Genomic DNA, 25,451 nt, shown 5'->3' with positions numbered 1-25,451 from the left:
GGGTTTTCATTAGAATCATCCAAGAAACTTTGAAGGAAAATACTGAGCCCCCCCTCATTTAAAATAAGGATCTCTAGGAGTGGGTCCAAGGTCTTGGGGTGCGCGTGTGTGTGTGTGCGCGCGCGTCTGTGTGTGTTAACTCTCCAGATGATTTTTCTTGCAGCCAAAATTGAAATCACTGGGTAATGAAGAGAACGTAGCTTTGGAAAAACTTTGGAATCAGATAGCCTTGAGTAGAGATCTCGGCCACTCCACTAAGCAGCTGTATAACATTCTATGAGTAACATATCTTCTCTGGGCCTCGGTTTCCTCATTTGTAAAACAGGGATACTATATCTGTCTCACAGACTTCTTTGAGAATTAAATGGGTGTAAAAAAGCCTACTCTTGTTTCTGGCACATAGTTGGTGCTTAATAAATGTCAGTTCTCACCTTCCCAGTATTGTCAGACTTGCTCTGAAAGTACTTCTGTGTCTCCATACATTGGAAAATGAAAATTAAGTTTTCACATGTAGGTGGAGAGGGTGGAGAGCTGTTAGAACAAATGGAGGAGGGCAGGATAGGATTGTTACACTGTCAGAAGTTAAAGAAAGAGAATATAAGAAGAGAACAAACAACTGGCTGAAAATGGAAACAAGAAACCCCTAACCAGTTAAAACACAATTATGCAAAGGCTTCTTCTGGAACAGATTTAGGATGGCATGAGAGCTAGTCCCTGCCAGGATAAGTGGATACTGTGGGGTCAGGCCTTACCCTCATGGAATGTCTGCATGGAGTTAAAGTCCCAAGTGGAAATACCTTCAAAGTGCAGGTAAAATATTTACTAGGGAGCCTTTACAGCACTCTAGGTTAGGCTAAGTACCCTCTTCTGGGTTTCCTGGGTTACCTTTAAATTAGCATTCAGTATTATATTCAGAGTAACTATCTGTGTGTTGACTAGAAGACTGAGTTTCTTTGGGGCAGGGCTGTGTTCATTCATTGACAATACTTGGTACAGTTGAAATTCAACCATTATCTAAGTCAAAACAGAGCGCAGATCAACATGGCAGACTTTGGGATTGTTTCTCACAAGTGGCAGCCTTAATCCCTTCCCCCTTTTGCTGAGTTTGTCCAAGTAGAGAAGAGTTTAATGTCAGGAGAGACAAAGTGTGCACCCATTTTGCTTCCATAAAGAATGCCAGCCCTAAAATGGTGACAGTATTGTGTAGGAAGGCAGAGGAAAGAGTCACAAATAAATGGAGCTGGGACTCTTACTAGTGGACTTTATCAGTTCTGTGAACCAATTCTATTTGAGTTGGGGTGTCTGTACCTTGCAAGCCAGTTTCCAAGTGGACATGGTTGTTGTTGGGAAAGACAGGGTCAAGAGGCAATCTTTTGACCCTCTGCTCAGCCAGATAAGAAAGGGCCTTGGGCCTGGAACACTTCCTCACCAAGAGGTAAAGAGCGCACACAGCCTGTGTTGGGCTTTCTGCATTGTGTGGAATATCTTTCCCCGTTTCATGCTCACTGAGTGTTCCTTCATTCTGCTTACGTGTGCATGTCAACGGCCCACAGGCATGCACCCAGCTTTCAATATTTCAGGCTCCACAGGGAAGGGTCAGGGTCCTTCTCTTGCAGCATAAGAGGGGTGTGCATAGGCCAGTTGCACCGTGTTGGCCGCCCTGGGGACCTGCTGGCCACGAGGGACCAACACCCACATCGAAGCTGATCTTGCTCCGTCCCCTCTCTACGTAGGTAAAGCACCATTCCATCTAGGGCTTGACTGTGTTGTGTTTCACTTGGCGACCCCAACCCCAACACGCAACAGGCAGAAGCGTTTGGAGTCCTCCTCTGTGGTTGGTAGCCGGTACCTGGTGTTCAGCTTGACAGTTACATACAGTCACGTTTTACACAAAAGTATAATGAATGCCTTATCTTTAGATAAGCAGGGTGATGACTAAATTTCTTAGCATCAGTAGTTGTATAGTTGCAACTTTTCAAAACAGGTGGTAAAGCAAACAAAAAGGACTTTAGATTAAAAGGGATTTATTGGAAGGATCTTGGGATAATTCATTGCACAGTGAGTCTCAGTGGGACAGTGATGTGATTGGTGGAAAGATGCCCATAGACACAGTTAAGGGAATATGTTTCCTCTGATGTCAAAAGATACAGAAACTGAGCTGCACCCAACAGCCTCACAAAGCAGGAGACGACGCAGCTCGCATCCTGATTCCTCCAAGATCCCTTTAAGGACAGTGAGCACAGAGTGAGAACTTTGCTCTTCTCTTCTCTTGGGGTCTTTTTACTCTCTTAGTCCCTTTCAATCATACTGGAGAGAGCCTGGGTACCTGCTTGCCTGCTCACCAGATATAAGAAGTAGACACAGAGATATAAGAGGATAGAAGATATAAGAAATAGGTACATCCCTCGTTTGCCATGAGACTGGTGACATTAAAGGTGAATTTACCACGAGTTTCTAGGTCTGAGCCTTCAGGCCTGACTGGGGTCCATTCCATACTTCTAGAATAGAGGCTGAACGAAGAAACCAAGTCTTAGGGAAGCAAGAAGAACCACGGTGGCCCTGGGAACCTCTGGGACAAGATTGGATCCCCCTCTCCTCAAGATTCTGACTCCCTCCGCATCTCAACCAGGATGTTGAAACTGGTTGATGGCAGCCCAAGGGCTCATATCCTCCCAGCACAGTTCCCTTCCCTTAGGATTGATTTGAAAATGTCCAGGGAAGGCCTCTGACAGAGCAAGCTTGGGTCATGTACCCTCTCCTATGAATTGAGTTGTCTTAGCTCAAGCAGCTATAACAATATTATATACTGGGTGGCTAAAGCAACATTTATTTCTCACAGTTCTAAAGGCTGGGAGGTCTGAGATTGGGGTGCCATCATTGTCGGGTTCTGGTGAGAGCCTTCTTTCTGCTTTACAGATGGCCACCTTCTTGCTGTGTCCTTACGTAGTGCAGAGCAGAGGGAGGAAGCAAGCCCTCTCGTCTATTATGAGAGCACTAATCCCATTCATGAGGGCTCCACCTCATGGCTTAATCACCTCTGAAAGCCCCTGCCTCCTAATGCCCTCACATTGGGGGTTAGTGTTTCAACATGAATTTTGGGCGGACACAAACATTCAATTCAGTCCATAACATGGGTTAAGGAGGTGGGGTGATGGGAGCTGGGAGGAGGGTATTATGACTAGCAGTGGCATTAAAACCACACAGTTGGAGCAGTGAAGATGAATCCTCCAAAAGAATGAGTCGTTCTCAGGAGGTGGGGTGGTGGCCACATAAGATAAGTAGATCCCACCACAGCAGTAAACCTTCAAAATCCAAATAACCGTTCAGGAAGAAACGTCATCCGCAAGGGGCTCATCTCTCTCTCTTTTTTAAAAAAATATTTATTTATTTATTTGGCTGTGCCGGGTCTTAGTTGTGGCATGTGGGATCTTAGTTGTGGCATGCATGCGGGATCTAGTTCCCTGACCAGGGATCGAACCTGGGCCCCCTGCATTGAAAGCACGGAGTCTTAACCACTGAACCACCAGGGAAGTCCCCAGGGCCTCATCTCTTAAAGAATGGCGCCCAACGGAGTTGTTTTTCTAATCATGTTTAGTCGTGACAAATATTGCTGTGTTGCTGACAAGAAAACACTTAAGTATAGAGGGTGACTATGGCTCTGTTTCTGTGGCATGGCTAGAATGGGCACATTCATAGAGACATTAGGTAGATTAGTGGTTGCCATGGGCTGGGGGGAGTTGGAGGTGAGAGTTAAAGAATATAGAGTTTCTTTTGGAGGTGATGCAGATATTCTAAAATTATGATGATGGTTGCATAACTTTGTGGATATACTAAAAACCGTTGGATTGTACACTTTAAGTAGATGAATTATATGGTATGTGAATTATATCTCAATGAAGCTGTTAAAAAAAAATATAGAGGACTGAATGGTTTCCTTGGAAAGAAGCTTGGAAACTGGCAAAATAAGAAAAGCAGACGGACACCCCTGCAGCAAACCAGACCCCCAGCTGAAGACAGTGGGTGGGGACAAGGTCATGATTTAACTCAGAGCTGTTCCAAGTGTGGGCCCCTCACCAGCAGCTGCATCTCCTGGGAACTCATTAGAAATGTGAATTCTTGGGTCCTACCCCAAATTACCAAATCAGAATCCTTGGGCATCACTAAAGTTGAGGAAGTATTAATTTAACTCATTGTTGCTTTTAACAAATAAGAACTCCTCCCCTAACAGTGTGCAAGGTGCTTTCCAAACTGCAAGCCAAACAAGATATAAAAGCAGCATTAACGAATTTTTAAAAAATGTTACTTGGACAAAGGAACCTTAATTCTGTATTTTGCAGGTAACGATACCAACATAGCAGGGCTTATTAGCAGCCAGTGGTTATTTGCAGAGAAGGTAGTTATTTGCTGAAAGTTACTGAAGCAGTTAACCAGACTGATGTGCCTTGAAGCTGCAAGTATTTTCTCCATGACCTGATGGAGAGATACCTCCATCATTTTTCTCCAGTGAAGATGCTGAAATTGGTGTGAATTCAATGAAAGCTGAGATGCAGGTGGAGATTCAGAGATAGTTTTGTCATCTTGAAAGCCAATTATTTGCTCCAATGCCACATTTCCACGTCCAAGGTTTGAGGACAAATTTATCTCCTGTGAGCATGTGAAGCATTGTAAGTGCTGTACACATATTAGGAATAAAAAACCAGAGCAAGAAAAACAATCTTAAGGCTGCTCCTGAAAATATTCAGAACTTATCTTATTTAAACTGTGCACAAAGCTCGGTTGGTGACCCTGCTTCAGTGAAATTGCACTATCACCATCGACCTAACGTTGGACTTCAGGAGGTAAATTTTTACCTTGGTCAGTTAGTATTAGGAAAGAAACTTAATTAAATCGGTGACAGCATCACCAGGGGCAGAACTCCATGCTGGAGGTGCTGGCCAAAAACACGGAGTGCCCGTTCTGACTTCACTTGAAAGTGAATATCCATTTGGTACAAAATTACAGACGGTGGTGCAGTGGTTGAAAGAGCAGGCCAGCAGCTGTCTGAGCCCAGATGTTTCTGTAGCTACAGTAAACCCTCACACTTTAAAAAATGACTATGATAGCTTCTAATAATAAAATTGTAATTTTTTTTTTTTTTTTTTTTGCGGTATGCGAGCCTCTCACTGTTGTGGCCTCTCCCGTTGCGGAGCACAGGCTCCGGACGCGCAGGCTCAGCGGCCATGGCTCACGGGCCCAGCCGCTCCGCGGCATGTGGGATCTTCCCGGACCGGGGCACGAACCCGTTGTCCCCTGCATCCGCAGGTGGACTCAACCACTGCGCCACCAGGGAAGCCCTGTAATATTTTAAAATAAAATTTTATGTATGGAAGTTCATTCTAGGATAGAATATTTGTTTCTGGCCTTGCTCGGGCTATTGGGCATGTGGCTGAAATGTGTATTTTGTGCATCCCTGCTTTACAGTGGACACAACTTAAAATTAACATTCGATATCCTATTAAAACAATTCCTTGGCCCCCTCTGCTGCTCTGTATCAGCTTGTGTCCTTGTTAAGCTCTCCTCTTCTTCCCCTTCTCTGCTTTGTTCCTCTCAGGAGACAAATATTGGAAGTTCCTTTCATCTTCTTAGGGGAACAGTTTGGCCCTCTCCCACCTCTGCCTTCAAATTCAGCTAGGGCCTTTCTTCTTATAGCTAAGGTCTTATAGTAAGTACTGAAACATAGAGCAACACCTTGCCCAGACCCTTATAGAGACAAAAATACATATAAGCAAATATATAATATATATATAATATACATGATATGCAAGCAATACAAGATACTAGATATTAAACTAAATAAAAATTTCCAGTGAGTGGAAATCAGGGGTGCATGGGAACTCTCTATGCTATCTTTATAATTTTTCTGCAAATCTAAATTTATTCCAAAAATTTTTTAATTATTTTAATAATGAATGGAAGAATAATATGTTGGAGAAACAAAACAATCCTGCCAGCAAGACCCCCTCCGTACCAGTATAGAAGAGAGAAAACACATGACACAGGTGGTCCAGGCAAGAGACGACAAGTTAGGACAAAATCTCATGTAATTTATAGAGCATATCAGAAGAAAGAACAATGACTTCTCTTATCTCCGAGAGAGACAAAGGACTGTGCCTTCTGAAAGTCTCCTACCCACGCCTCAAGAGAGCCCTTAGCTAATTCCGGAGGTACACCTATTTACACATCTAGAGACTCTTTGGTCCTGGCCTTGGAGATAACTCTGTTGTAAAAACTGGAGACTCGGGGCTTCCCTGGTGGCGCAGTAGTTGAGAGTCCACCTGCCGATGCAGGGGACACGGGTTCGTGCCCCGGTCCGGGAGGATCCCACATGCCGCAGAGCGGCTGGGCCCGTGAGCCATGGCCGCTGAGCCTGCGCGTCCAGAGCCTGTGCTCCGCAATGGGAGAGGCCACAACAGTGAGAGGCCCACGTACCGCAAAAAAAAACACCAAAAAACTGGAGACTCGGATTAATCCCTAGAGAGATTTATCTCTGTTAGAAAGGTTAGAGTAAGGGCTCAGATTCACTGTGTCCCTAAGTTTTCCGAAGTACTCTAAGAAAAGGGGTGGGTGGGAGAATGGTCTCTTTGCCCACTGTAAGCAGAGAAAATAATTTTTTTGCTCTCACAATACCCAGTGTGGAAGACATGCAGCAAGGAGAACTGATAGGCTACTGGTGAGGATGTGACTTGGTAAAACCCCTTTGGAAAACAGTTTGGCATCATCTAGAAAAGAGAAGATACACCTACCCCATGGCCTTATTGCTATACTCTAAAGAAACCCTGGTCTGTGTGCACCAAGAAACATGAAAAAAATGGCCACCACAGCATTATTCAAAACAGCAGCAAACTGAAAACAACCCAATAGTCCACTGACAGAATAATGAATAAGTAAATGGTAATATATTCACAGAATAGAATATGGTAGAGCAGTGATCATGGTTGAACTACAATTTCACCCATCAACATGGCTGTCTCACAAATATACTAGTGAGTAAAAGAAGTCACAGAATATAGAATATAAAGTATGAAAACACAGATATAACATTCAGAAGCAAGCAACTCTAAACAAATATTCTTTAGGGATAGATATATATGTTGTAATATTATTAAGAAAAGCAAGGGAGTAGTAAAAAGGGGATACGTAATTAACAAAATTCAAGGTAGTGGTTACTGCTGGGAGTGAAAGGGATGCAGATGGGGCCTTGAAAACATTGGTAACATTATTTCTTAGATTGAGCAGTGGATACATAGATATTTGTTTTATTATTCTGTGTACATTATATAGGTAATATAATCTTTTAAAATATGAAGTAGCTTGTGATAGATTGTTTGCTTTAATGAATGGTAGAGACAGTAAAAGCTAAGGGAGAGAGGTTAGTGCTGGCAGGATTTTCAGAGCAGAACCCTTCAGGAGGAGCCGAGACTTCAGCTGGGCCTTTGGAGGGAGGAATCACATAATTTTTCAAACTTGGAATGAATGTTAGAGTTCACTTGCCCCACCCCTTCCTTTTGCAGATGAAGAAATAGAGATCTAGGGAAGTATCTTTAAAAAAAAAAAAAAGCTCAATATATTTTCTACATTGTCAGACCAATTGCGAGGGGGAAAATTTGAGTGAAACGCTCTTTTGAGAAGAGCATTTTAGGAGTTGAACACCATAGCCCATAGCCCTACAAATGTCAGGCTGTGGTTCTCTGTTTCTCGGTTTTGCACACCTGTCTGCTCAGTGTTGCTCCCGGCCCTATTCACGGGACCCCGCCCCAGTGGGTCGTTGAGCTCTTATGGGTTAGGTGTGATGGGTGGCTATGACGGGCAACCTCGGCTTCCTCTTTTGCCCTGGGCAGGTGCTGCCTGGAGCCTATGCGGTTACATCTGGGGTAGGTGCAGCGCTAGAAGAACATCCTGTCCACAGCCTCCTAGAGTCCTAGGTCATCAGCCCCACACATCCAGGGAGTGCCCAGTGCCAGCAACATTATGTATATTCACTTCATCTTTAAAAAGCTACCTCACTTCATCATACACTCACACAACTACTCAGTAACAGAATTATAATCCCCTCACCCACCCCGGACTTTTTTTTTCGTAAAAGAGGAAGTGAAGACTCAGAAGTTAACTTGTCGAAGGTCACACCTTCAAAAATGACATTGTCAAGTTCCAACTCAAAGCAGCCTGGTTCCAAAGTATGTGCTGTTTTCACTGTCACTCGCTGACTGTGAAGTATGTTATCCTTTTTTTTAAAGGATAACAACAACAAAAACAACGACTAAACGACTTATTTGCAACACAACCTAGTTCCCATCACTTCAATACAGCATTGGAGTAGAAAAGAGTCACAGTGACTATTTAATACTGTTTTTCCCCTGTCAGGAGCTAGCAATTTATTTATATTAGTACTTCACTGGGAATAAGGTTGCCAGATTAAACACTATGCAATATTTGGGACATATTTATACTAAAAACTTATTCGTTGTTATCCAAAATTCAAATTTAACTGGGCATCTTCTATTTTTAATTGCTAAATCCGGCAACCCTAACCCAAAACCTTTGAGGAAAAACCTTATTATTTCTAGCGAGGCTCTCCTCTTCATTAGGTAAGGAGAAACACATGGGATAGGTTGGCTACTGAGTAAAAACCTTAAGGAAATCTTCTGAAGTCCTAACTGTGGGTGATTTTGCCCCCTCCCAACATTTAGCAGTAAGTGGAGATATATTCTGTTGCCCTAACTGGAGGAGGGCTTACCACGGGCATTTCATGGGTAGAGGCCAGGGATGCTGTTAAATACCCTACAGTGCACAGGACAGCCCCACCACAAACAAGTATCTGGTCCAAAATGCCAGTAGTACCAAGCTTGAGAAAACTTGCCTTAAAGAATCACTCATCTAAGGTAGTATAAATCCAGGAAAATTATATATATATATGTATTTTAAATCCTTTTAAGGCTACCAATGTATTTCCAAATAGGGCTTGGCCTTCTTCTATTTCTCAGAAAAACAATATCACAGCCGTTTATTTATCTGAACCAGCTAACTGATAATTATGGATGCTGGTGGCAGCAGGAGTAGACTCAAATTTTTACATGCTTTACCATGTATTGCAATCGACTTTTGATATCAGATTTGCACTCTTAATTATGTTTTTCTGAATAATGATTTTTTATATATTTTTATTATTTTTAGAAATAAAATAATTCCTGTGAACAATAAGCAAGTCCAAATGTAAACTATAGAAATGTAGAAGTATGTGTTGGTAGATGAATTTTCACTAGAAAACTCAATTTTTAAATAATTTTAAGGAGCAATGATACATGTTACTTGTTAACAAAAAACCTTAATTAACCTGTAAGATTAAACCCTTGTGCTAGAAACTAAGGGGAGATACAAGAGGCATAAAAGAACTATGCCTCTTGGAACTTTCTATCTGATCTGTAAGAGAAGACATTTATTTTTCAAACCAGCAAGTAGCATGTGAGCCAATTTATGTTTAAGTACATTAAGTCTTTCAGAACTGCTTCCAGAGTGAGATCAACATAAGCTAGAGTTTTCAGGGACAAGGCAGGATTTTTGAGCAGCTACCTAACAATTTTGACCCACTCATTTCTCTTAAAGCTGGTAAATATTGTGGACTCACTTCTCTTGCCCAATCCCGACTCCAAAATGCACACGCAATTATGTATACGATACCTAAGTTTTCACTGACACCCTGAAGCCTATGCACAAACTCCAAAGGTGTCCACAGCCTTGGTGAAAAAGCTCTGTTGTGTTAGAGAATTAGATAAGATTAGACCAGTGAGGAAAAGAATTGGTTTCTAAGGACAAGGAAGCAGCCAAAAATGGCCAAGCACCTCCTATACGGTTTTGTACATATTGAATAATGTTCTTGATTTGTACTATGGGTAGGGTTAGAAATGAAGTGGTCTTTGGAAGCAGTCTCCATATTAGGTTGAAATATATGTTGGTCAAAACTGGTTGAATATTGGCAATTTCACACGGTTCGACCTGATATATGCTGTGCAGTAAGACTGTACATAATGAAATGCACTCTAATCCAATCTCTGCTTCGAATCAGTGAGAGCTTTGGTTGGTCCCCAGAGTTGCTGTGCCTATTGGTCCTGGGGTAGAACTTTCACTGAGCCGTTGGAGGGACTGTTTTAATTTTTTGTTTTAATAACTAATGGAAGTTGGGAAAGTCGTCTTTCAGCTGTTTGCTGTGCCAGTCCTTTTCTCCTTTATCTGTTTCCTTTCATTTCACTGACATTGGTCATGTAGAACCTGGACCCCCAGCTGCACAAAATGTGCCCAAGTCTTGAATAGCAAGTAAATCAACCAGTAAAGAGAATTCTAACTTCAATTTATAGCCTTTAAAATTTTATCCAGATTTATCTCCAGGCCGTGAAGTGAAGAAGGAACAGTATATTTCTAAGTTTTTTTCTTGTCAAGAGCCCCTAGAGATGGGGACATAAGAGACCCTTGTTCAAGATCCTTGAAAATGAATATGAGCTATATTTTGGTATGATCAATTTAGAAAAAGAAACTTCTTTGTTTAAAAAAAAGACTAAAGACAACACATACTAAAATGATTTGAATTTTACAGATGATACCCTACTAATATTTTTAGTTTAGCACCATCTGTTTATCTGAAATTAAATTTCTGACAAATGGTCATGCCAGGAGATGCTGTTTGTATTTTTATGTGCAGCTGAAACACAGAATAATAAAAATCTGCTTGAGTTGAAGAAATATGTTCATAAAATCTTTCTTTTTTAATCTGAGTTGGCTGAGAAAATGACTTTTTAATCTAGTGGCAGCTGCTTTCATTTGGCTGGTGTTCAGTCTAAATAGTTTATGTTGGAGACAGATCATTTGTTTTATATTTGGATGCAGTATAACAAACAGTGCCTTTTGAGCTATGAGGAGGACCCAGATATCACAAACATCTTATTTTCCCTATTAGTCTACCTTTCTAATTATTTCTTGTTTCTTTGGCGACACAAGTGGCATGCAATAGGTTTGTAAATAAAAAGCACAAGTGGCACATTGCATACCACCTGGTTGCTGTGTTACTTTTATTCGACTCTAAGAAAGTCGCATCCTACACATTAATTGGCATTTGTTTACAGGAGGGGAAAACGATGGCTTTTGAAAATATGACTCAGTGGAAACACTTCTCGTCACACTGGCTTGCAAATAGGATCACTGCACTCCCTTTGGGTACTATGGGTGATTCCACCGGGAGCCTGATTCTTCCCAACAGAGTGTTAATTAAAGAGAGCCACCTCTTGGCACCTCTCTTGCTCCAGCTACACTTCAGAGTCCTCCAGCCACCTCTTTAATCAACAACATGTGTTGGATGTCTACTTTTAGCGTGAGGCACTGCAGCTACCACCCTGATTTCAAAGGTGGTGGCAAGGACAGGGTTTTATTACATTACTTCAAAGTCAGGGCACCTAAACCTATGTCAGCGATGCCATTAATATCTGCTGTTGGCTTGGAATGATTGACCTTCCCAAGTAAAGTGTGAATTTCCTAGACGAGAGAGATCTTGCCTTTTTGTCTTTGCACCCCAGCACTTAGCGTATAGATCTCCTTATGTTTATCTAATAAACCTTGTTTTCTAACTGGGCAGTAGCAATTTAATTTTGTGTGCCAACTTCTCTTAAAACTAAAAAAAAAAAAAACATGCATTAATTTGAAATGTAGAGGCTGGTCTTCAGTGATAAACTTACTACTCAAAAAAGTGAAATACATTTTTAGGAAAATGGATGTATTAGGTCAGACTGCCATAACAAAACATCACAGACTGGGTGGCTTAAACAATAATAATAAATTTCTCACAGTTCTGGAGGGTGGGAAGTCCAAGATCAAGGTGCCGGGTGATTCGGATCCTTGTGAGCCCTCTCTTCCTGGCTTGTTGATGGTAGCCTTTTGTAGTTTTCTTGCTGTATTCTAACAGGGGAAAGGGAAAGAGATCTTCCCCTTCTTATAAGGCCACAGTCCTATACAGAGCTCTACCCTTATGACCTCATTTAACCGTAATTATCTTCTAAAAGCCCTATCTATAAATACAGTCAGTTTAGTTGTTAGGACTTCAACATATGAATTTGGGGGGATACAGTCCAGTCCATAGCGATTGGATTGGACTAAAGGAGACACTTTAATTTTCGGACTCTCAAATTACCATGAAAACAACCAACTTAAACAAATTTGGTATTAATATTATTACCTTCTAATTTCATGTTTCAAAAATAAGTCAGTTTTTAGAATTTTATTTAAAGTTCGAAAATACACCAAACTATAGAGTATTAAAAGTCAGGATAGCCATTCCTGGGGAGGGGGAGGATATAGTGACCGAAAGAGGGCACAAAGGGGACTTCTGGGATGCTCCAGTGCTCCAGTTCCTGTTTGGGTGCTGATTCAAAGGATGTGATCAGTTTGTGAATACTTGCTGAGCTGTTCATACATAATGATTTGTGCACTTATCTGTATGTGTGTTATAGGTCAACCAAAAACTAAAACACAAAAGAAAAATAAATCTGAGTGATGCATTTAGTACCAGAGGTAAACTACACAATTATCCCATTTTGTCCCAACCTAAACAGCAAAGAGGCTACTCCTCCTTTGTCTTTTCTAGTTCAGAAAGTCACTAGAGGTTAAAATCTAATGAGTGGGAGCATACAAAGAAGATTATCCCTGTGTAAGGTTGACATAGTATTATCTTCCCACCAGTACCACCAGAACTGCAGACACAGTGAAAATTTCTGCCTGACATTGCTTGATGTTGTTTTTCTCCGCCTGGTAGCTCAGCAGCTGCAGGCTAAAAATCCAGGTTTCCGGGGAGAGGAGGAAAGCTTTCTGCGGAAGGGGCAATATGGGCTCCAGATCAGGGGCATAGCCGGGGTCCTCTTGTAAGTGGTGGCCGTTTTAAACAGGTTGTAAACCAACATTGTCATGTTGATCTAGAAAGTTCCAGCTGCCCTAGGAAGAGGCTTTGGATCTGTGCAAGTGCCAAAGCTGGCTTTTCAAGATAATGTATGGGGACTTCCCTGGTGGCGCAGTGGTTAAGAATCTGTCTGCCAATGCAGGGGACATGGGTTTGAGCCCTGGTCCAGGAAGATCCCACATGCCAAGGAGCAACTAAGCGCATGCGCTACAACTACTGAGCCTTCGCTCTAGAGCCCGTGAGCCACAACTACTGAGCCCACACGCCACAACTACTGAAGCCCGTGCGCCTAGAACCCGTGCTCCACAACAAGAGAAGCCCGCGCACCGCAACGAAGAGTAGCCCCTGCTCGTCGCAACTAGAGAAAGCCCGCGTGCAGCAGCGAGACACAACGCAGCCAAAAATCAATCAATTAATTAATTAATTTTAAAAAAAGATAATGTATGGAGCTTTAGAGTCAAATGATATGTTTGTAACCATGGATGTCAGTGTCCTTAGAAGCATCACTCTCACACACCCAAGGTGGAGCTTGTCTTCTCGAAAGACGATCGCAGTTAAGAAGTTTGCACCGTGTGACCTTTTAGATCAGCCTGTGGCCGCTTTGCAGAAACCTTCCAGGTTTACAAATGGGTTACTGCTCAAATTCCAGAACACCAGGACTGTGCTCCGTTGTCCCCAGCTCTCACATTCAGTATTTTATTGTTTCACATTGTGCTTTAACTTCCTTCAGGAAGTTAACAGCAGAAGCCAGCTGAACATGTTCAAAACCTTTTACTTACGTTTGTGGAGCTGACTGTGCCACACAGGTGAATGGAAATTTCTTTGTTCCAGGAGGGCTGGCTCTTTCAACAGTTATCTTGGTGCTCTTGTATTGTCTGTCATGTGTAAAACAAGCACATTTACCTCTACTTACCTTTTATGAATGTTGAGATGTAATTTTGAAAATAACTGCATAAAATGCTTTTACCATAAACTTTGGAGCTCTTAGTTGTCATTTCTCTGCAGAAATGTTCCCTCGTGGAAAGTAATGATTTTTAAGTTGTTGAAGGTGTTGAAAAGTTCTGACTTGTTGTTTGTGGGTTGTGTGTGTGTACGGATAACAGGCCTATCTCTTGGTGCTTACATAAGTTAAGAGACTCTAGACGTTCATGATCACATTAGTCTCTAGGTGTTGGTATATTTCCAAGCCTTTGAGGATGTAGGTCTTTTCTTCACCATTACCCACCCCTTGACATTCAGAATGTCCTTAGACCACCGGCATCGGCTTACCCAGGAGCTTGTTAGAAATGCAAAGTCTGGGGCCCCACCTTAGATCCAGTATCTATTAACAGAATCTGCATTTTAACGAGCTCTCCAGTGGTTCTTACATACATGCAGATGAATCAGCAAGTAGGCCATGGCAGGAATTGAGAGATCCTTCTCAAAACGTCTGCCACCGGGCCAGTACTGCTGTTGTTTAGGATGAATCTCTCGAGTTTAAGCCACTTATTCTGAAAAACTCCCTGGCCTGCGTAACTAAGTAAGTCATTTTCAGTTCAAAGCCTTCTCGTGAATCCATCCACTCACACCTTTCCAACTCGACAGATGGCAGAGAGTAGGTTGACAGGAGTGAGGGCGGGAGGAGGGAAGTGGAGTAGAAAATGCAGGGAATTTTCCTTGGTGGAAGAAAGTAGGCAGAGTCCATAACGGCGGCACACTGGAGTAGTGCTGCGGGGTGGCAGGAAGGAACAAAATAGCAGTGACACAGCAGTGGGCACAACAATGGTAAATAACTGTTGGTGAGGGGATTCCTAAGCTTGTTTGACAATAATAATCACCTGGGGGATGAGGGGGACTTCTTAAAACATAAAGTTTCCTCTAGAGGCAGGGAATTATGGAATATTCACCTTGGTTTATCCTTTGTTCACTCTGGGCTTGTGACATCTGAAACTCTAGGGGAGAAATATCTGTATTTTAAATAAGTGCCTCAGGTATTCACATCCACAGGCATGGCTGAGTGAATGGAGAGCTTGGATCCTGTGCCTGATGCTCTATAAATATTCTTTCCAGCGCTCACAATAAGCCTAGAAAATCTTACGGCATTTTACTAACTGCCTTTTGTGACAGAGAAGTTCAGTAGATTGCCAATTGTCACACAGGCAGTGTGGATGGATTCCATCCCAGATCTGTCTGACTCCAAAGCCTTTGTTCTCTCTACTCTGTTCTACCATAACCTTCTACAAAGCCACTGTGGCCCAAAGGTTATTCTACCCAGAACACACTCTGGTTGCCCCAACCCCACTTTTGGGGGGTGGCAGTTTCTACAGAGTTTCTATAACTTGACCTGAAGTTATGACATAAGCGTTCAGATTTGGGTGGAGTTGTTCAAGGAAACCACGCTCGCTGATGAACTCGTAAGGATGCCTCCTCCTGCTGCAGTTAATAACCAGCAACCCAGAGCTGGGATGCTGGTCCCAAAGGGATGAAAAGCAGGGCTCTCCCAGGTAAATGAGAATTTCTGGTTGCCTTGGTATCAAAGCAGTTTCCAAAAGTGATGGAAGCAGGCACATATTGCTCCTATCCTCTGAAACCTTATTTTGTTTCAAGAAACCCCTAGAAAGAAAACACACTAATTTAATACAGCAATGTTAAATAGTGATAGTAGCAAGAGTGGGGCACCATCTGGTGCATTTGATTAATTGTCAAGGTTGGCTTTTCTTTAAATGCTGCTTATTGCTCAGTCCACCCATCTTCAATTACTAGACCTAGAAGTCGTCTGGTGGTGATGTCCTAGTATTACAAGAGTATCCTTGCATATTAAATTCCTCAACTTGGGCTCAATTTGGGAATTCAAATGCAACATTTGACCTTCATCTATATTTAATCTCCTGTTATTGGTTACAGCCACCATCACAGATTTGCTTCAGAAACTTTTGATTCTGATTCTGTTGTCTAAGACAGTGGTCTCCCATGCGGGGTGTGTAAACCCCAAAATGATCCACTGGGATGTGGAAAACAAATATTACCGGTTTCATTAAATTTTTTATTTTATATGTAAATATTTAATAAGGTAGACCATGTATAAAATTTATAACTAAACACATGTAAATATACTGGGGGGAGCGTACATGATTAAAAAGTTCTGGCCCTTTGCGATACTGGCTCACTAAAGTTTATAAGATTTTCATGCAGTATATCAAGTCTTCCTACCAGTGTCACGTTTTCTGCTTACTTGATAAGAGTGCCCTCATCCTTGTCAATTCAATTTGTGTTTATCCTATGTAGAATCACGTGCTAAATGTTCCAGTGTATATATAAGCATAAGGCATATTTTACTGCTCTTAGGAAGTTTACTATCTGGAATGGGGACGATGATAATGGTAGTGATTTTGGAGGAGGTTACAAGAATAATGGGGGTGTCGATGGTGACGGTGATGATGACGATGGCCAAGAAAGAGAAAAGGAGAAGAAAGCCTTATTTATGGTTGACATGAAAGCAAAATTGGAGTTGACTGCTTCCTCTCCCTGCTCTCTGGTAATGTGACATCTTTCCTTAGCAGTGATGCTCTTCCCAGCTTGTTCATCTTGCTTCCAATGCAGCTTAAAAATACTTTTTAGTCATCTTCAGCATGTACTATAATTCTCAGCTTCCTAGGGTTTAAGCCTTGGGAACAGGAGGTTTTCCTAGGCCCCTACCCCTCTTCTGTATTTTGGTCCTCGGTGCTCCGCAAGCTGGGAAAGCTGTGAGTCATGACTCCCATATGGTGGGATTCCCTCCCTTCCCCTCGATCTACATGCCTGCCCAGCCATCTGCTGCCACTCTCAAGGTTATGGAGCAAGAGATGACACAGGGAAGAGAAAGGAAAACACCAGGAAAATGAACACTGTTTTATAAATAAAACTGAAAAAAGCTGTATTTTCTTATTATAAAAGCAATTTGTATTCATTACAGGAATATCAGAAAATGAAGCGTAAAAACAAATCAAACAAAACAAAACACAATCTCCCTCAGAGCATCGTTAATTATTATAACCATCTCCTTGTATGTTTTTCCAAACCTGCATCCCGTATCTATCTATGTAGCTAGCTATCAAACAAAATGGGATCATTACCACATTATTTTGTAACCTGTTTTTTAATATTGAATTATGAGCATCTTTCCATGTCCATAAATATATCCCTACACTAGCATTTTTAATGTTTAAGGAATATTTTCTATGCAAGGCATTATTCCAATTGCTGCACTTTATATACAAAAATAGGCAAGATTGTCTCTGCCCTCATGTGGGTAACAATTATTTTCTATATGTAATATTTAGGTCATTTCCATATTTTTGCTTTTACAAACGCTGTGATGAATTTCCTTGTAGCTAAATCTTTGCATATACTCATAATTTTTGAATGATTGCGTTGGCTACTCTGTTTGCCCCTCTGGGTTTACTCCCCATGCTTCTTTGCCTTGCTATGTGGCCCTCATCACTGGGCTCATTTACCCTCTGGCAATGGGAAGCACAAGCAGGACATTGGAGGAGGGTAGTAGAGAGAGATGGGTGATATATTCTGACTCACGCCTTCCCTCCTTATGGATTGTCATTAGCTACCTTCTTGCATTGATGATGGCTTTTGTGCCTGGGCACCCTTCTCCCAGAGCTCAGTTTTCAGGGAGTTGCTCACACCATGACACTGCACCATTTCTTTTTGGTTTACCTTAACCTTGCCATGGAGAGTTCTTCATTAAACCCTCTCACTTACCCCATGGCTGTAGGGATGGAAAAATTTTCCTTTCTTCCCTTCTAGGTTCTTTGGCTGGTCTAAGAATCAAATTGACATATGACAGATTAACAGGAGAAAAACAAATTTAATTTTGTACGTAAAGGGAGCACCATATAAAAAATGAGACCCAAGGGTAAGTCAGGCAATTGAGGCTTATAGCCCATCCCAAGCTAAGGAATGGGATAGGAGCCTGAGGTTTCAAAGGGGAGGGGGGCCGGGAATTCCCTGGCAGTTCAGTGGTTAGGACTCTGTGCTTTCATTGTGGAGGACCCGTGTTCAATCCCTGATCCGGGAACTAAGATCCCGCAAGCTACGAGGTGTGGCAAAAAAAAAAAAAAGTTGATAAAAGGGGAGGGGTGTAATTCACAGGATGATAAGAAGGGCGGATGTTTGCTCTGCCATACAGATAGGTCATTCAGATAAAAAGTTATCTCTGGTAGTAGCTCTCTTTCTGGGCCAGGCCCCCTATTTAAATTCTTTTAGGTAGTTAAGGGAGAGGTAAAAGTTTTTCTTGAATCTACTGGGTCTTGATTGCCTCCAGCTCAAAACAGTTCACACACCAAAGTGGCACATTGTGGGGTAGCCTGTTCTGCTCCCCTGCCATTTGTTTCGTAGCAGGACCCTGGATGGTAAAAGCATAGTCCTTTCCCTAGCATATTCTGCATCCCTAACTGCTTACCTGCGTTGGATCATGTAGAAAAGTCAAGAACTCTCTTTTCTCTTTTGACTTAAGACCTAGACACCAGTGACTACTGAGCTGCCGTCTCCCATTTCTTTCTGCTGGACCTTTTCATAACTGCCATGGGGATCTCTCAAACTATGACTGAGGCACTCTGGCAGGGAGCACAAGAGAGAACCAGGAGAGCCCTTCAGCCCTCCAATTTGGAACTTTGACTGCGCTACCTTCACTTTGTTCTCGATGCCCGAAATCCTCGCTGGAGTCACAGTGAATTGGAAGAGTTTGTGTGACCATTTCTTAACCTTTTAAACATCTGAGCTCATAGCAAAATTTGTTTCTTTAATTCTTTCTTCACTTCAGACTTGTGGTATTACAGTATTCTTATTACATATACAGAACTCTATTTTTAGAGCTTCTAGCTTGAATTTGAGTCCCGATACTATCTCTTCTGTGATTCTGTCTTTTCTGCGAATCAGTAGAAATGTGTTTCTTTAAAGTCTACATCCAGTTTTACCTTCCTCGCCTTTTGGATTTTTAGATAATGCTATCTCTTTCTTCAAAGGTTCTTCACACTTCTGTTTAACCAGTTCTCAGCTGTTAGGAATTGTCTGTCCCATTTTTTTGTCTATCTTGTGTTCAATGAAATTGCTAGCAAAACTAGTCCAAGAATGATCAAATATTCTTCTTTTTAGTGAGACGAAATTTTTGATGTGCACATATTTGGGGTTCCCATCTTATTGCTGTGCTCCAGGCCTCTGCCCCCTGGTGCTTTACCTTGTTCTGAAATTCCAGTTCCCACAGGTGGGCACTTAGAAGGAGTTTGGCTTCAGAGTCAGAAAGATCTGGAGTTAAATCCCATCACTTATTGGCTTTGTCACTTTAAGGCTTCTATCTTTACTGAGTTTCAAGTTTCCTGACTTACCTCACGAGGTTGTCAGAAGTAAATGAGATGACCCATGTAGAAATAATCTAGCATAGCATGTGGAGATGTGGTTTCTCAGACTAAGTCACTTTCTCCTCTCTCCCTCCCCTCCCTCTCTCCTCCCCATGTCCCCTCCCCTGTCGCATGCTCTCCTCTTCCTTCCCTTCCTCCCTCTCCACTTCTCCTTCCTCCACCCCGCGCCCCCACCCCCGCCACTCCTCTCCCCTTTTCCATGTCCTGTAAGACAGACATGAGGATAAGAGGGGTTAAAAGCCAAGTCATTTTATTTCTCCTTAGAAACAGACCAAAAAGTGCAGGGAATTATACTCAGAAGGAAAACCACCTTATAAATCCAGGCCCCAAAAGGCTTTTCCAGCACTTCTGAGTTCTCTCATGAACTCTTTCCTTGTAGCATCAAGGACACAAAGAATGATGGGAAGTTGCTGATAACAGTCATTATTTTCCCAGTCTTTGAAAAAATGACTGCCCAGTGTGTCAGACTGAAGAGTTGTTGTGGTGAATAAGATAAACTCTAAAAGTGTTTACATAATATGTCAAATGGTCTTATCTGGTGGAAGGGAGCTGGCTGCCTAACATGAGCCAGTTCAGTAATTCTAAGATGTTTGGAGTTGGGTTGGAAGGATGATCCTATGTTTCAGGAAACTGCTGTATCAGCTGATAAGGGCTTCTCCAAAGGCTAGCTGGAGAAATGCATTGTGAGTCCTTTGCACCAGAATTCAGACTTCACTTGATCCCTATTTCTCAATTTTTACAAATCTTTAACTTTTCAAGGAAACTAGATTGGTCTTAAGATCTTTTAAGAATTAATTTCAGGGCTTCCCTGGTGGCTCAGTGGTTAAGAATCAGCAGGGGACACGGGTTCGAGCCCTGGTCCGGGAAGATCCCACATGCCGCAGAGCAACTAAGCCTGTGCGCCACAACTACTGAGCCTGCACTCTAGAACCCGTGAGCCACAACTACTGAGCCCGTTTGCCACAACTACTGAAGCCTGTGTGCCTAGAGCCTGTGCTCTGCAACAAGAGACGCCACCGCAATGAGAAGCCCGCATACCACAAAGAAGAGTAGCCCCCGCTCCCTGCAACCAGAGAAAAGCCCGTGCGCAGCAACGGAGACCCAACACAGCCAAAAATAAAATAAATTTTTTTAAAAATTAAAAAAAATTAGTTTCACAATATTATGACAGAAAATATATTTTTAACTTAAATTTGTATTACATAATATTTTATGTATGCAAAAATAATAAATGTAATATATAATATATATGTAAGTTGTGAAAAATATTAAAATACAGACACACAGGGCCTAGAACATTAATATCTGGGCTCTCCTCCATTGATTTCTACTTCTCCTGCAAAAATAACTGCTCTTCTGAATTTTGCATTCCCATTCATTAAAAACAAAACACTTTTACCATATATAGATGCATTCCTAAACAATTTGTTTAGTTTTGCTTGTTTTTGACTGTATCAAAATGGCATCATAACATATGTAGTGTTTTTTCTCTCAAGTTTTTAACATTCATCATTTCATCCATGTTGTTGTCTGTAGCTGAAGTTCATTCATTTTTACTACTGTTCCTATATTCCATTTGGTGAGCATACCACAGTTCATTTATCCATAGTACTATCTATGAACATTTTGGTTGTTTATTGTTTCCAGGTGTTTTCTTTTTAATAATAGTCTTGTTAACATAGATGAGAAATAATAAGAATTTTTAGTGTTCTTTTGTCAAATTGTCATAAACACTAGATTGATTTGTATAGTGTTCCTTCGAGCTTCTTCTATTTTATTATTCCCATTTATCACCTAAAGAAACTTAGATGCAGGAAAAAATATAAATGATTTGCCCATGCTCTGTTGTCACTGATGCTTATTTCCACTGCTGTTAACTTCAAGAACCAGTTAAGTCCCCTCTTGGTTCTTGTCTGAACAGAGAAGAGTCCCTTCCATTCTGACACCAGAACTAGAAAGATATTTATTTCAATTTCACAAAACTTATGATCCGAGACATTTTGTCACAGTGAAAATAAAATAAGCTCAAGAGGCAGACAGATTTGGGTTTTAAAATACTGGCATCAGCACTTGTAGCAGGGGTAGTCTTGTGCTAATTACTTTATTCTCCCAATCCCCAGGTGGAGATCGCAATGCTTTCCTCACATGATGGCTCACTGATTATGTCAGGTAAGACGTGTGAAAGGCCCAATCATCACATTATAAAACAAAGAACAGAGGAGGCCCACAGCCTGACCAATGGGACTTGTGATCTTAGCCTAAAAAAATGACACAGATGGAATAGAAAGAGGTCAGTTTGGGTTTGTGCCATTTCTAATCCTTTTGTGGATGGTTCTGGCTCAGAACAGAGGAATAGCGAGGTCCTTTGTTGACTTGATGGTAATATAATGTTTTGTCTTTGCTTAGGATATCAGCTTTTTCTTCCCAAACCTATCTCGTGGGTTATTTTAACAGTCCGTTCATTAGTAGCATAAGATTCCTTTGTGCTTTGTTTGACTGGCAAAGAAGCAAAAACCCATCACGGTGGTTTCTAATAATTAAGGAGATTATGCATTTTCCGCTGAAGAAAAATTTAAGTTATTTAATGTGAATTAATGTTAATTAGTTAATTAATGTTAAAGCCATTGCATAAAGCATTTAAATCTAGATATTGGACTGGAGCTCCAAAGGGAGTGTGACCTGGTCTGTCTTGTTCTCCACTCTGTCCCCAGTGCCTAGCACAGTGACTGTACATAATAGTTGCTAATCAATATTTGATGAATGAATCAATAAATGAAAGTGAAACCGCACACCTGGTCTCAGATTGGGACTCGAACCCAATCGCACCTCAGATGGATCCCGAACCCAGCCAAAACTTGGATTGGAACTTAAACCCACGGGCTGGGATTCCAACCCAGCCAAAATTCAGATTGGAACTTGAACCCACTGTCTTTAAATTAAAATCACTCACCTGGTGTCAGGACTTACTGAAGCTCTGGTTCTTTATGTCTCAGCACAGAAGGAATTCAGCAAGAGGCAAAGTGATAGGCAAGAAGTAGATTTATTAATATAGAACGCTTGTGAGGGATACAAGTGGGCAGATAAGGGGGCTCTGCCCCAAGAACTAAATGGGAAAGCCAGTTTATTTAGGGAGATACACACTCCATAGACAGAGTGAGGGCCATCTCAGAAGGTGAGAGGCCCTGGGAGATGCACGTTCCATAGACAGAATACGGTCAGTCGCAGAAGGTGAGAGCACCAGAGGTGTGTGGTGGTTAGTTTTTTGGGGTTTTTTTAAACATCTTTATTGGAGTATAATTGCTTTACAGTGGTGTGTTAGTTCCTGCTTTATAACCAAGTGAATCAGCTATACATATACATATATTCCCCTATCTCTTCCCTCTTGTGTCTCCCTCCCACCTTCCCTATCCCACCCCTCTAGTTGGTCACAAAGCTGATCTCCCTGTGCTATGCGGCTGCTTCCCACTAGCTATCGGTTTTACAGGTGGTTAGTTTTTATGGGCTGGGTAATTTCATAGGCTAACGAGTGGGAAGATTATTCCAACTATTTCAGAGAAGGGGTGGGGATTTCCAGGGATTGGGCCACCACCCACTTTTTTGCCCTTTATAGTCAGCCTTGGAACTGTCATGGCACCTGCGGGTGTATCATTTAGCATATGCTAATGTATTCCAATGAGCATATAATGAGGCTCAAAGTGTACAGGAAGTCGAATCTTCCTCCAGCTTGGGCCTAATTGGTTCTAACCAGTTTTTGTCATATCCTCAACGGCTATGTCATTCTTTTCAAAGGTTGTGCCCTGTCCCCCTCCCTCCTATCTCAAAAGGACTACCTACCTCTCTTTGTCTTTTCTTATTGCAAAAATCAATTTTTTTCATGTTCCAAATCTTGAATAATGGAGGCTTAGGATACCGTATGAGTTAGTCAACAAGTAAGCATTGCCCTCTTGGAGCATTTATCTTTGAAATACAAATATTCTAGGGAGTAACATATTATAATGTTAAAGAACTAAAGGATACAGCGAATTTAGCGAATTTAGCTAACGTTTAGGCTCATCCTCAGCCTGGGCTCTCAGAGAGGGGACTTGGAGAAGGGAACAAGAAAGCACAAAGACCTTCATGAATTAGTTTAACTGGAATGACTTGAATTGGAAGCTTGACTGCTGACTACTTGCTAATATTCATAGATGGAAGGAAGAAGACTGACAGAATGGGGGCAGGAGAAGAACAAGGCCTAATCTTGGAGTCTAGACCTCTGTGAGAGAAAGGAGTTCTGAGTGGAGGGTATCTGAACAACTGAAGAGAAACTAGAGGATGATACACCTTGCATGAAGAAGCGGAGGGCCAGGTAGACAAACCTTGTCTACATGCCCATATAGATCACAGCGTTCTCAAGATAAAGAGTAATAGCCTTCATTCATTCATATGTTTATTCAACAGACATGCAGTGAATGCCTTCATTGTTCCAGGTAGTCTTCTAGATGCTTGGGATATATGAGTGACGAAAACAGAGATCCTGCCCCAATGGAGTTTATATGCTAGTGGGGAGAGACAGACAATAAACAAAAGAGAGAATAAGTAGACAAACCAAACAGTATGTTAGGAAGTGACACTAGCAACAGAAAAAAATGTGGAGCAGGAAAAGGGACAGTGGATGTGGGAGGAAAAGGGGAGTCACTGGAGAATTTTGAGCAGAGAAAGCAACATGGTCTGACATGTGTAGGGGTGGAAAAATTCTCCCTTCTTCCCTTCTAGGTTCTTTGGCTGGCGTAACAATTTAATTGACATAAGACAAATTAACAGGAAAACATTTTAATTTCATATGTGTGGGACCCCCAAAGATATGAGACCCAACAGCAAGTTGGGCAGTTGAGGCTTATATCCCATCAATTGCAACAAAATAATTCACATGCCAAAGAGGCATATTTGGTGGTCATGTATTCTGCTCCCCCTCACATGTTACAGAAGTTCCCATGCCTCTGACTGCTAGAGTGTGTGTGTGGCAGGGACAAGTTTAGGCAGGGAAACCTGTTGGAGGGTATTATAGTTAGCCAGGCAAAAGGCCAGGTGCTTGGACCAGGGTGGTACCAGTGAGGTGTTAAGAGGAGATCAGATTGTGGATATATTTTTAAGGTAAAGCCATCAGGATTTCTTGAGGAATTGGATATGGAATGACAGAAAATGAGGGGACTTGAGAATGTGTCAAGATTTTTTGCCTGAGCAGTTGAAACATGTACTGCCATTACCTGAAGGCTGCTGGTAGAGAAGGTTTGGGGGGAAAAGATTTGGAAATGTTGAGTTTGAGATGTACACAGTCAGATGTAGATGCTTGGAGTTTGGATAGAAGTATGGGCTGGAGATATATTTGGAGGAGTTAAAGGCATTTTGTAGAATTTAAAGCCTTGAGACAGGCTGAGATCATACAGGGAGTGGCAGATAAAGAAAAAAAGGAGCCAGGATTGGGCCCTGGAGCATTACAGGGAAAGAAGAAAAACCCAGCAAAGAGACTGAGAAGATCCAACCAGTGAGATGAGAAAACCAAAAGAGGGTGGGTCCTGGCGACCAAGTGAAGAAGTGTGTATCAGGAAGGGATTATACACTGTGCAAAACGTTGCTTCTAGGTCAGAGTAAGAGAAGACTTAGCCATAAATTCAACAATGTGAAGATCACTAGTGAACTTGGAACTATGGAGAGCAGCTTCAGTGGAGTGATGGGGTCAAAGGCATAACTGATGTGAATTTAAGGGAGAATGGGAGGAGAGGGATTGAAGATGGCAAGAACAGAGGACTATTCTGAGGAAAGACCTACCTTCCTGGAAAGTTATTTGGCAACAAATTTTTCAAAATAAATAATTAAATTATTTTAATTATGAAAATTTTAAAATTAAATGATTTGTAATCAGTATATGTATTTTAAAGGATGCTCTCTGACTCAGTAATTCTAAGAAGTTTTTGTTGTTGTCTTCTGTTTTTTAAGAAAAAATAATCAGAGATTTACACTAAGGCCTAGATCTTTAAACACAAGGATGCACATGGCCTCTCCATGTGACATGGGCTTCTTCACAGTGTGGTGGCTGGTTTAACAGGGCAGGAGAGCCA

The 25,451-nt window shown here is 41.7% G+C and overlaps 1 long non-coding RNA gene across 2 annotated transcripts in view; it reads left to right on the top strand.

Moving 5' to 3' along the window:
* The window catches only part of LOC149744400 (uncharacterized), an 86,616-nt gene that overhangs the window by 23,552 nt on the left and 37,613 nt on the right, over positions 1 to 25,451 (top strand). For both annotated transcript variants that reach the window (XR_016391404.1, XR_016391403.1), the window contains one exon: positions 21,477 to 21,525. This is a non-coding gene — a long non-coding RNA (uncharacterized LOC149744400). The remainder of the gene's footprint in view (positions 1 to 21,476; positions 21,526 to 25,451) is intronic.

The sequence above is a fragment of the Delphinapterus leucas genome, chromosome X, assembly GCF_059928025.1.
Source record: "Delphinapterus leucas isolate spDelLeu-1000000601 "Yukka" chromosome X, BTC_Dleu_Yukka2, whole genome shotgun sequence".
Classification (NCBI taxonomy): domain Eukaryota; kingdom Metazoa; phylum Chordata; class Mammalia; order Artiodactyla; family Monodontidae; genus Delphinapterus; species Delphinapterus leucas.
Note: the sequence above shows the minus strand (reverse complement) of the source record. Positions and strands in the feature narration are given on the sequence as shown.